Source organism: Peromyscus eremicus, chromosome 2 (assembly GCF_949786415.1).
Source record: "Peromyscus eremicus chromosome 2, PerEre_H2_v1, whole genome shotgun sequence".
NCBI lineage: Eukaryota > Metazoa > Chordata > Mammalia > Rodentia > Cricetidae > Peromyscus > Peromyscus eremicus.
The window spans coordinates 70,626,108-70,637,993 of NC_081417.1; the positions used below are offsets into that span (position 1 = coordinate 70,626,108).

Below are 11,886 nucleotides of genomic sequence, written 5' to 3' on the forward strand. Positions count from 1 at the left end.
AAATCAAAATTCATCCAACCACAAGCAGATGTCTGGTGGATGTATCCTCCTGCACTTGTAACATAGACCAATCTTGGTTGAGTCTCCTTCTAAAAGTTCTTTAATTTTCTCTCTCACCACACAGTGAAGCAAAATCCCACATGATCTGGACATTAGCTGCAAAACGTATGCAGGCTCATTGGTTTTCAGTCTTACACACCTTGCATTTCTTGCTTGATTAGGAGCAGTTTACTTCTCATTAACAGCAAGGTGGGGATAAAAGCTTCTCAGTTGCTTTTGTTTACATAAAATACATCATAGAAGAGTCTCTGAGTTCTAATCAGAAGAAATCATCTAATACAATTTTAAGGCTGAAAAGAGTGTATCTAGAAATTTAAGCATTTGGCTAAAACTGTTTCTCTAAAATTTAAGCATTTGGCTAAAACTGTTTCTCTAGAGACACTGAAATCTCCAAATTGGTTGTACTTTGGCTACACTGTCAAGTGATTTTGCTTTCCTTTCTCTCATCTTGGATATTTATACATAGTTCAAGGAGCAGGTTTTAATTTAGGCTTGCTATCATCTTTCATGTAGCTTCCACAGAGTGAATTAAAAATTTGTGAATTCTAGGCTGGAGAGATAACTCAGTATTTAAGAGCATTTACTATCTTACAAATGACTTGATTTACTGCTTATAAAACCAGTTTCATGAGATATGACACCATCTTCTGGTTTCTGAGGACATCCACACACATGTGCACATACCTGCACACCTACAGACATGTATGTACACGTAACTAAAAATAAACTATATCTTCAGTGAAAACAAGTCTTTCGAATTAAAAAAAAAATCAGGGAAAAAGTATGTGGCTCCAGTTTAGTCCATAATAAGAAAAGTAATAGTTCCTTAAATAAGCAGATGCACACATGAGAATTGTGTGTGTGCACTGTAAATCTACGATGCTGAAACAGTTCATCTCCTACAGCCTAGGACGAATTTAGCTACAGCCTATATAGTGGTTCCAGATAAGGGTTCCATTTTGTAGAAGTAGCCTTGATTCCGATCAGAAAATGGTTAGTTACTCTGTGGTATCTCTGTCCTTTTGTCTGCAAAGACTGATTTCTGGACTTAACAGCAAAGTTACTCATATAAAGACACAATTATTTTGACAGCATACCCAAGAACTGTGCAAGATCAAACTAAACAAAATCCCATCATAGAAGGGAGAGGTAGTGATTATTTCTCACCCCTAGGTAGTCAATGGCGTTTAACAGTTGCTAGGAGAGGGAGAGTTAGTTTTCTTTAAAGGCATCGTCCCTGATAATAGAACATGCTTCAGTAGATGGCAAATACAAAGGAGTATATAGACAGCAGTATTTTAACTGATGGGTTTAAAAAACTTTAGCTTGAACTGTTTAGGAGGCCCCCAGGCAGTGGAAATGGGACCCATCCCTAGTGCATGACCTGGCTTTTTGGAGCCTAGCGCCTATGGTGGGACACTTTGTGCAGCTTTGGTGGGGGGAGGAGGGGCTTGTACGTGCCTCAACTGAGTGTACCAGGCTCTGCTGACTCCTCATGGGAGACTTTGCTGTGGAGGAGGTGGGAATGAGGGTGTGGTTTTGGGGTGAGGTCTGAAGGGTGGGAGGAGGGAGGACAGGGGAATCTGGTTGGTATGTAAAATGAACAGAAAATGTCTTAAGAAAAAAAAAATCGAAACAAACAAACAAAAAAACTTAGGACAAAAAATTGGTTGGATATGGAATAGAAGTGAATCTGGAAGGAGTTAAGGGATAAGAGTGAATATGACCAAAGTATAAAAATTGGAACACAATAAAAATATGTATTAAACTTTAATAAATAAAGTACAAAAAAAAATCCTAAAATACTATTAATCTAAATAAATTAAAACCTCCAACCATCAACTCAGAAATGTCAATAAATGTGTACAATACTTCCAGTATTTGGTACCTATATACAGAGGAGAATATGAGGAACATGCCTCTTATTTATGGTGAAAATGACTTCTCATTTTCTCTTTTGTCTAGACTTACTACGTACAAAGAAGTACAGAGTGATGTTAAGTTATTTTAAAAATTAAAAAAAAATCTTTTAGGAGGAACAAAACCATAATACCCTCAAGCAAAAATGGTCCTTTAAAAAAAGTAAATGAGCCGGGCGGTGGTGGCGCACGCCTTTAATCCCAGCACTTGGGAGGCAGAGCCAGGCGGATCTCTGTGAGTTCAAGGCCAGCCTGGGCTACCAAGTGAGTCCCAGGAAAGGCGCAAAGCTACACAGAGAAACCCTGTCTCAAAAAACCAAAAAAAAAAAAAAAAAGTAAATGAAGGTGTGTAAATTACTTCCATAAGAAGTCACACCAAGAGGATTAGATTAAAAGGGTCTTTATTTCTCCAGAAAGTAAGCAATTATTGTGAGTTCAATGTCGTTTATAAAACAAAAAAAATTCTCAGATCAAGCTCAACACATATTAAGTGTGGTGGTTGAGAGTAGATCAGACCCTGTAGTTCAAGTGTGCAAAGTCTCCTTGTAAGTATTACAATTTGATGAATGGAAATCTAGCTTATTCCATCCATTTGCCTGCAAATTTCATGATATCATTGTTTTGTTTTGTTTTTTTTTTTACTGCTGAGTAGTAGTAAATGTACCACATTTGTGTATATGTAACACATTTTCTTTATTCATTCTTAAGTTGAGGAGCATCTAGGTTGTTTCCAGGTTCTGGCTAATGCTGCCATGCCTTGATGCAGGGGGGAGGTGATTGGTCCTGCTGCAACTTGATATGCCATGCTTTGTGGATTCCAAAGGGAGACCTTAAACAGCATCTGAATGGAGAGAGGAGGAGTGGGTGGGGGGAAGGAGGGAACAGAAGGAGAGGAGGGAGGGGAAACTGTGGTTAGTATATAAAATGAAATAAAGAAAAAATGTTGTGAATGAAAAAACAAAGGAAATCTAGTTTATTTCCCAATACTATTTTTCTTCTCCTTTCTTTAATGAAATCATAGCTGTCTTACAGTTATGACTTTAACATATAAATAAATGCCTGGAAAACATCTTGTTTTTGACATCATGTTTAACCGAAGTCAGTTTATTAAGATCCTAAATGAGAAAGCATAGAGCACTCAGTAATAGAAGGTGTGGAGACCTGGGGAGTGCTTCCTGTGGTGCAGAGTCAAATGATAAAATAGAATAAAAGCTCCAATCTTCAATATCAGCTTCTGTGCCTGTGTATGTTGAAAAATTCCGTGGCCTTAGCAGTTTGAGGGCCAGTCATTTTTCCTAGAGATGCCTTGGGCTTTAGCCATGTAGAAGGAGCTAGTGATTACAGTGATGGAAAACCCTGAATGGGTATATAGGGGTGCTGTGAGTATTAAGGTTAAGGTGAAAATAGAATGCCTTTGCTGCCTTTTGCAATGATTTTATTCCCTACCCACTCCCCACCAATAAAAAGGAGACTTGTTATTACTAATTCATATTGATTACATTTTTCCCACTTTCAGACATATAATTATGCAATGCTGGTCATGAGCCTATAGAGTAAAGGTTATTCATATAATGTATCAACTTTAAATAATTTAAGAAAAATTTCCTCAATGTTTCCTGGACATGACATCACCTTAACTACTCCTTCATCTGCAGAATAGTCTCTACTAGGCTCAGAACCTCACACTGCTGATAACCCAGTTGGTCTCCCACTGATTACAGTTTTGAAGAAGTGGCAGAGTTCTCCTTGTATCCAGAACCTGTGTGCTACAAGCCTTTAGATAGGCACTGAGGACGCTTCTCCAATTGTATTTTCTTTATCCTGGTCTACTCTTTCGACACTGACACTTATTTAAAATAGTTTTCTTTTTGACTAGATGCTCCAAAAAAAAAATCATTTCTTCTAATAATACTGCCAGAAAAGAAAAGGAACCTGAAGGAAAGGGAAGCAAAAGATACTACTAGCATTAATTTCTACTGTGACATATGAAGCCTGTAATTCTCCCAGTTCACCTGGTAAAATTGCCTTCATATTTTATTCTTCCATAAGCTTGGAAGCTGGCAGAAGAGAAAAAAATCATTTCATTGTAATTTGAATATTTGTCTCATATTTTACCCTATTTCCCAGAGAGTAAAGGCAACCACTCTTTTTCGGTAAATACTGTTCTATCTCCAATATTCAGTGTGAATCATTTATAGAATTTCAGTGAAACAAAATAGATATCATCTGTACAAATTTTGCAATAACTTAATAAATTTAAAATTCTTTTAAATTTTACATTAGTAAATTTTTGATGAGTGAAAACACTTTTTGTTGTATTGTAGAAGTTTAGTCATACCTTTGCCATATGAAATTTGGTAATACTAATATAAATTCAAAATATCTTAGATTATTAAAAGAAAGCTTTGAGCAATCTCTCAGAGTGTTAGGAAATAAACGTATCTGGACATCACAAAATTCTAGAACCAGAAAATCAAATATCAGAAACTCAGAACATGGAGTCACCTGGAGCTACACAAACCTTTGCTTTCATTCTCTTTGAACAAAGACTTCTTAAACTTGCTTCTTTGAAGTTGTTGATGGGTTTAATGTAGTTCTGTGGGAATGTGAAATGACATGGCTTCCCCAATTGTGGTCTGAAATGGCTTCCCTATCAAAGCCCTCATGACTGTCCTTCTTGAGACAGTTATAAATTTGGAGAGGTAAAATGTGGTTTCTCAGAGTAAACAGACCGTGTGTGTGTGTGTGTGTGTGTGTGTGTGTGTGTGTGTGTGTGTGTGTGAGAGGGAGAGAGAGAGAGAGAGAGAGAGAGAGAGAGAGAGAGAGAGAGAGAGAGAGAGGAGAGAGAGGAGAGAGAGAAAGAGAGAGAAAGAGAAAGAGAGAGAGAGAGAGAGAGAGAGAGAGAGAGAGAGAGAGAGAGAGAGAGGAGAAAGAGAGAGAGATCTCAAAGCTTAAGGTACTATGGTTCTTCCTGCTCTTTCAGTGGTTAATAACAATGCAATCTCTGTTAAGATTGTTGACGACTGGCAAAAATATAGTACAGCAATGAAATGGAAATGATGGGCAGAAAAATATGTAATTAATTTTAGTTCGATATTTTATGATAATTTATGTCACCTTGCATTTTTAGGATTATAATTTATGTTTAACACTAAACATACTATGGATTCATTTGACTGGAAGACATTTGATAAAAATCAAAAATTTAACATCTAACCTTTAGAAGTTGCATGCTAAGATAAATATAGCATGAATAATAAAAGACAATGACAATAATAAACACTACCTATTGCAAAACTAGCTCCTATTCTGAATATATTGTTTCAATTTTGTAATTGATCACTGGATAAATTATAATATTATTAATATTAATTATAAAAATTTAATTTTATATATGATGACACAGAAACCTCATCTAAAGTTTGCTGTTTGAGTAGTTTATATTTATTTCTCTTGGAAAAATAGATGATACTGCAGTGTGTGTGTGTGCTTGTATGTGTATGTATGTGGAGTTTGTGTTTATGTGCAGAATTAAATCCTGGAATTTTTATCCCTGTATGTTCTATTTTACAATATAATTATAAACTATTTCAGTTAGTAATGAAACACAATTCAAAGACATATTTAATCCATTAAATACTGAAATATGGAGAATATTTAGACAAGCTACCAATAGAGATAATAACTTAGACATAGTTGATTAGTGAAGTAACAAGCACCTGGAAAAACTAAAATCATATTTAGTCACTTCCACACAAAAATCAAAGAAACTTGAAAAACAATCTATTCTCCATCATATGTTTTATGTAACATTCTTTAATGAAGGCAATTTTTCTAAATCTACACATTTAGTTTAAGGCTAGAGACATTGAATGATTTCTTTCGCGGGGATCTGGACAGAAGCAGAGGGACATAAAAGCATTCACAAAGTTCAAGTGCAATTTAAAGACAGCATAAGTTAACTCAAACTTCTGGAGTGATTGAACCAACCTATATAATTTAGAAACCAGCAAACCTGAAAAACAAGAAGCTAGTGCTCATTTGTCATCTTACTATGCAGAGTATAATGTTACATTCCTAAGCAATTGCCATCATGGATGCTCCAATTTGTGAATGTTGTTCATAGAGGCATCAATAACAGAATGGTTCTCAAATCTACGGGGTTGAACTCAATCCTCAGGGGAGTCTTTGCCCTGGAGGAGATGGGAACGGGGGTGGGCTGGGAGGAGGGGGGGGAGGGAGGGGGGAGAACAGGGGAATCCATGGCTGATATGTAAAATTGAATTAAATTATAAAATAAAAAAAGATAAAATTAAAAAACAATTTTAAAAAAGGAAAAAAAAAAGTAGGATACCATTCAAAATGACAGTGTGGCTATGAGGCTATCTGCTTCCAATCAGTAGTGTTTTCTAACACTTCATAGAAGGATCCCCTTGGTGTCTATATATTTAGATTTTCAGTTAACATCAACACTACCAGCTTGTACATATATAGAAATAATTGAATGGGTTTTCTATACATTTTGTTTTGCACTGTGAGGACAGCATATTTCATTCGGCATTCATCTATTTGTGCAACTGTTTCTCATTTGATTTGATTTAACATTGTTTGAGTTCAGATGTATTTTTTCCAAATACAAGGGTACACAAAATAGTTATGCATCAAATACATTTGACCCCTAAGATAGAAGTTTAATGGCTAAGTAATTTATCACTGAGCTTTGCTGTTTCAAGTTAGGGGAGTTTAGCTGTTTCAGAGGAAGTGACAGTCATTCTGTAATGGTACTTCAAACTAGATGAAGGGTGGAGAGTGGCAAAAGTTGAGTCCAAAAGGAGCTGAGCAATTTTGGAAAATGAGGCACAGAAAGATGGCTATGAGGACCAAGACCATTAGTGTTGCGTCAAGAGGACTCAATTTCACAAAAGATAGGAAGAATCTAAAACCATTACTCTGAGTTTATGCAGTTATGTTTTACAAGGTTTATGAGCTACAAACAAACAAACAAAAAAATGTTTGCCTCAAGAGAGTTACTAACCTAAAATGCATAAACATCCCCACATTATGTTCAAGTTTTACATCTGTGTAGTATTTTCATGCAGTGCCAATTCTTTAAATAGCAAGTTGAGGAGGATTACTCAAAAATTTTTCAACATATATCTTTATCAAATTATGGAGTAATAATTCATGTAACTTGGAGAATTTCCTTTAAAAATAGGGAGAAATAATTACTGATAATGAGGAAAATGGATACAATCAATGATTCTGTACATGTCTCAGTATTTTGCATCATATATTTTAAGTCTATTCTAACAGCTGTTCAAAAGTCACTTATTAGTAAATAAATTGAGTGGACGAATTGTAGTCTTTTGAGTATCAGTAGGTCTTTCTCCAAAGAGACCTACTGGCTTCTAAGAAAGCCTGCCTTCCATTTACAGCTTCCATAGCTGGAATAATATATATGTACATTACCCAATTTGGTATAGGTTAACACTGAAACTTGGTCTAAATTTGCTGTTCAAACAGTTGGTACTTATTTCTTTGGGATAAACAACTAATACTGCAGTGTGTATGTGGTGTGTGTTTGCAGTTTCTGTGTGTGTGTGTGTGTGTGTGTGTGTGTGTGTGTGTGTGTGTGTGTGTTTGAGACAGGGTTTCTCTGTGTAGCTTTGGTGCTGTCCTGGATCTTGCTCTTTAGACCAGGCTGGCCTTGAACTCACAGAGATTCACCTGGCTCTGCCTCCCAAGTGCTGAGATTAAAGACATGCACCACCACCGCCTGGCCAGTGTATGCAGTTTCAAAACCTGTAATTTCTGTCATGTTTCTCTCTTAATAATTGTTCACAGCTTCTCTTTTAAAAACCCTCAAACAGAAATCTTTCTTTCAATCTGGAGTATAACTCAAAATAAAATAAAAATACTTGTGTTTTAGTTTTTTAACATGTAGTGTTAAAAGGTTGTGATGTTTCTTATGGACCAGTGGTTGTCAACCTGTGGATTGTGACCCATTTGGGCAGTTGGATGACCTTTTCACAATGGTCACATATCAGATATTCTGGTATCATATATTCACATTATGATTCATAACAGTATCAAAATTCTAGTAATGAAGTAGCAATAAAATTATTTTATGATCAGGGGTTACTACAACATGAAAACTGTACTAAAGGGTCACAGCATTAGGAAGGTTGAGAGCCACTAATATAGACTATGAAAACTATGCACCAGTTTTTTTTTCCTCAGGCTAAAAATGTAGCAAATCTTTAGGTGATGAATCACTTCATGAATTAATGTTATGGATCTCAAAATACTAACTTTTATGGGTTTTTTGTTATTGAGTGTAAAAAAGAAATAATTCCCATCATTACCACATGGTAATTTTATGGTGAATCAGAGAAAAACAGTTTCAGAGTTTCTAAAGAAAGGATTTGGTTAACAGCTAAGGAAATGATGCAGTTTAGCCTTGGGCTAAATGAACCTGAATTAACAGCATGGGAACACTATAAAGTGTTATTGTTGATTAGAGAAGGAAATAGGGTCGTGACTATTTATAGAAAGATCCAGGCTCATACAGAACACATTTAAAAGTTAAATGATGTATGTAGGATCACAGAATTATTGATCCAGGTTTAACCTCTAGCATCTCAAGCACATTTCCCTTGAGTTTTCCTGGGGCTCTCAGTAAACATGCTAGATATTGCAGAGTAATTCAGCTTTCCAAACAGCTCACTTTTGGTTTTCAATATTTTTCACTGTTAGAAAATATCTCCCTTACATCTTATTATGGTCTGCCTGGTTCTCCTGAAATTTGAATTTAGTGTTTTGTTTAGCATGACAAATACCGATAGATAGCTACTGCAAATGAATGTGAAGCCAGACAGTGGAAATAAGGAGACTAACCCCAGCTAATGGTTCCCAATACAAGGTCAAACCAAGAAATGATAGAGATGTAGAGATGGTTCTGTTTACAGATCTTTATTTATCTATAAATATAGTTATCAATGTAATATATTATCAATTTCAGATAGTCGAGTTCCTAGCATGTGCATATTGATATTCATTTCATCTGATACAATTGCCATATTGGGCTTATGCATGACATTTGATGTTGCTCTTGTATGATTATATTCCAGGACTACCATGAAGATGTGTTCAATATCGCCACTGTGGAGGAGTGTAACATCTCATTCTCTTGATTATCTTCATGTCCATGAAGTTGCCAGGCAGCTCTAATTTTGAAATGAATGAATTTTAACATCAGATGAGGATATCCATTAAAAACATCTCTCTATGGATAAGTCTGCCTATGTTTCTACATGTTGTAGCTACAATTTAATTTACAACCATGCATATGGTTATCGTGGGCAGTGGCATTTTCATCCTTTTCTCTGGGTTTTCCTTCATTTTTTTCCCTCCTCAACATCATGGTAGAAGAGAGGGACCTGGTCTCCTTTGTCACAAAATCTCCTTTTCACACACAGTGAGTTCTCGATTGTACGGTTAGGACTTGCAAGAGATACTCAGGTTGCCCTCCAGGTTTACAGATGAATGGGTATCATTATTCCCTAAAAACAATTCCAAATATTTTCATTTACCTCTTTATATTTGTAATGTTGGGTTGACTTGTGTCTGCTTTTACACTTAAGTTAGTATGCTCTAGAATCCCCTTGGTTTGAAGTTTTTTGGTACCCAGATCTTATGAAGATAACATGTATTGGTCATATATGTTTCTTCTTTGGGAAGCTATACGTTCAGTTCATTAGAAATTTATAGATTCTCAGTTTACTTTAATGATATTTGGTCTTTGAAAATATAAATATATTCCTGTACTTCAGATCTTACAAGATACTTAAAATTTGTATTAGTCAATAAAATCAAACTATAATTTATTCTTTAATGGATAATTTTTGAGTTTTGAATATTCTTCCAAATAAATTTAAACCTTTTTGTAATCTATTCTAACTTGCTTTTTGAACTTGGCATAATATTGCTTTTTTCTTGTTTATTCAACAAAATATTTTACTGAATCAAATATGTTTTCTTTTTTTAAAATAGCCACAGATTTATGATTGAAATTTGGAAAATGCATTATTTAATGTATGGATATTGATGAGCTGGGCATATGGTTAGAAACTGAAACTCCTAAAAGGAAGGAAACATGTACAGCCATCATATTTAAGTTCTTGACTTTCTGTTGGTTTTTTTAAAGTAGATTTTATATGAAGTCTCTCTTCTTCACAAAGTTTTTTAGTATCCATGAGACTCTGCATAACCTCCCTAGAAAGGATGCCTCTTACCTGTGATATAACATTTGCCTGTTCTTTGTTTTTGATGGCACACCCAAGATTTCATTCCCTGCCTAAATGGATGTTAAGAAATCATCCTCCTGTATTCCCCTCCAAGAGTTTTATATTTTCAGGTCTAAGTTTTAATATATATTAAGTTGATTTTTGAGTGTGATATAAGGTAAAGTTCTAACTTTTCTTTTTTGTTTTCCAAAATAAACTTTCAATATTTTTCCATTGTGTATTTTATCAACTGCTTGCTTGAACAGAATACCACTGTATTTCATTAAATCTGTCAATCACTTGTATATGCTTCATTGCTCCTATTTCAATAGCTAGTTGCATATTAAATTTCCAGGCCCTCTTATAAATCTGCACCTCAGTGCTCAAGTTGGCTTATTTTAGAGAAATATATAGATCCCCTCATCTTCAAAATAAAAAATTGGCAACATATGAAAAGCATTATGATTCTTGTAATGTATCAGAACCCTGAATCTTAACAAATGTATCTAATTATGTCTGGAATAATTGAAATGGCCAGTTTGGTACATAGCTGTTAAGAATTGCAATGTCCTCTTGGTTGATATTTCCTTTGATGAGAATATAGTATCCTTCCTGTCTGTTCTGATTAGTTTTGGTTTGAAGTCTATTTTGTCACATAGTATTTTTATTTTCAGATGATATGATAGTATGCACAAGTGACCCAAATACTCCACCAGGACACTCCTACAGATAATAAACACTGTAAGCCTAGCAGCAGTATCCAAAATTAATTCACAAAATTTATAACCTTCTTATATACAAATGACAAATGGATTGAGAAAGAAATCAGGGAAACAAAAAATTCATAGTAGTCTCAAATTAAACAAAAAACAAACAAACAAAAAGCTTAGGGCAACTGGAACCACGCAAGTGAAAATGTTTCAGGGTAAAAACTTTAAGGCACTGAAATAAGAAAATTATATTATAAGGAAAGATCTCCCATGTTCATGGATTTTTCTTAGATTTTTGAAAGGATAAATTTCAGCTTCATGTGGAAACAAACACAACTAGGAAAGCTAAAACAATCCTGAATAATATGAGAACAGCTAGAGATATCACCACCACAGACCTCAAATTTCACTACAGAATTACAGTAAGAAAAACACAGTATGATATTAGCACAAAAGCAAATACAGTAACCAATGGAATTGAATTAAAGATATATACATAAATATACATATCTATGGATACCTGATTTTTGATAAAAGAAACCAGAAATACATGCTGGAATAAAGACAGCATGTTCAATAAATGTGCTAATAATACTAGATGGCTATATGTAAAAGAATTAAAATAGATCCATACTTATCACCCTGCACAAAACTCAACTCCAAGTGGTTCAAAACCTTAACATTAAACCAAATATACTGAATCTGATAGAAGACAAAATAGCATTGAACTCATTGGCACAGGAAGAGCCTTTCTGACCAGAACACTATTAGGACAGGCACTAAGATCAACAATTAACAAATGGGACTTTATAAAACTGTAAAGCAACGGCATGGCAAAAACCATCATCTGATGATCCTTCTGAATGAGGCAGCCTACATAATGGGAAAAGATTTTTACCAACTATACATCCA

At 34.8% G+C, this 11,886-nt stretch overlaps 1 protein-coding gene across 5 annotated transcripts in view; it reads left to right on the forward strand.

The window, feature by feature from the left end:
• Cylc2 (cylicin 2) overlaps nt 1-9,274 on the forward strand; it is a 30,164-nt gene extending 20,890 nt beyond the window's left edge. For all 5 annotated transcript variants that reach the window (XM_059254345.1, XM_059254344.1, XM_059254346.1 and 2 more), the window contains one exon: nt 9,110-9,274. The gene's annotated coding sequence lies outside the window, so the exon portion shown is untranslated. The remainder of the gene's footprint in view (nt 1-9,109) is intronic.
• Nucleotides 9,275-11,886: the final 2,612 nt, after the last annotated feature.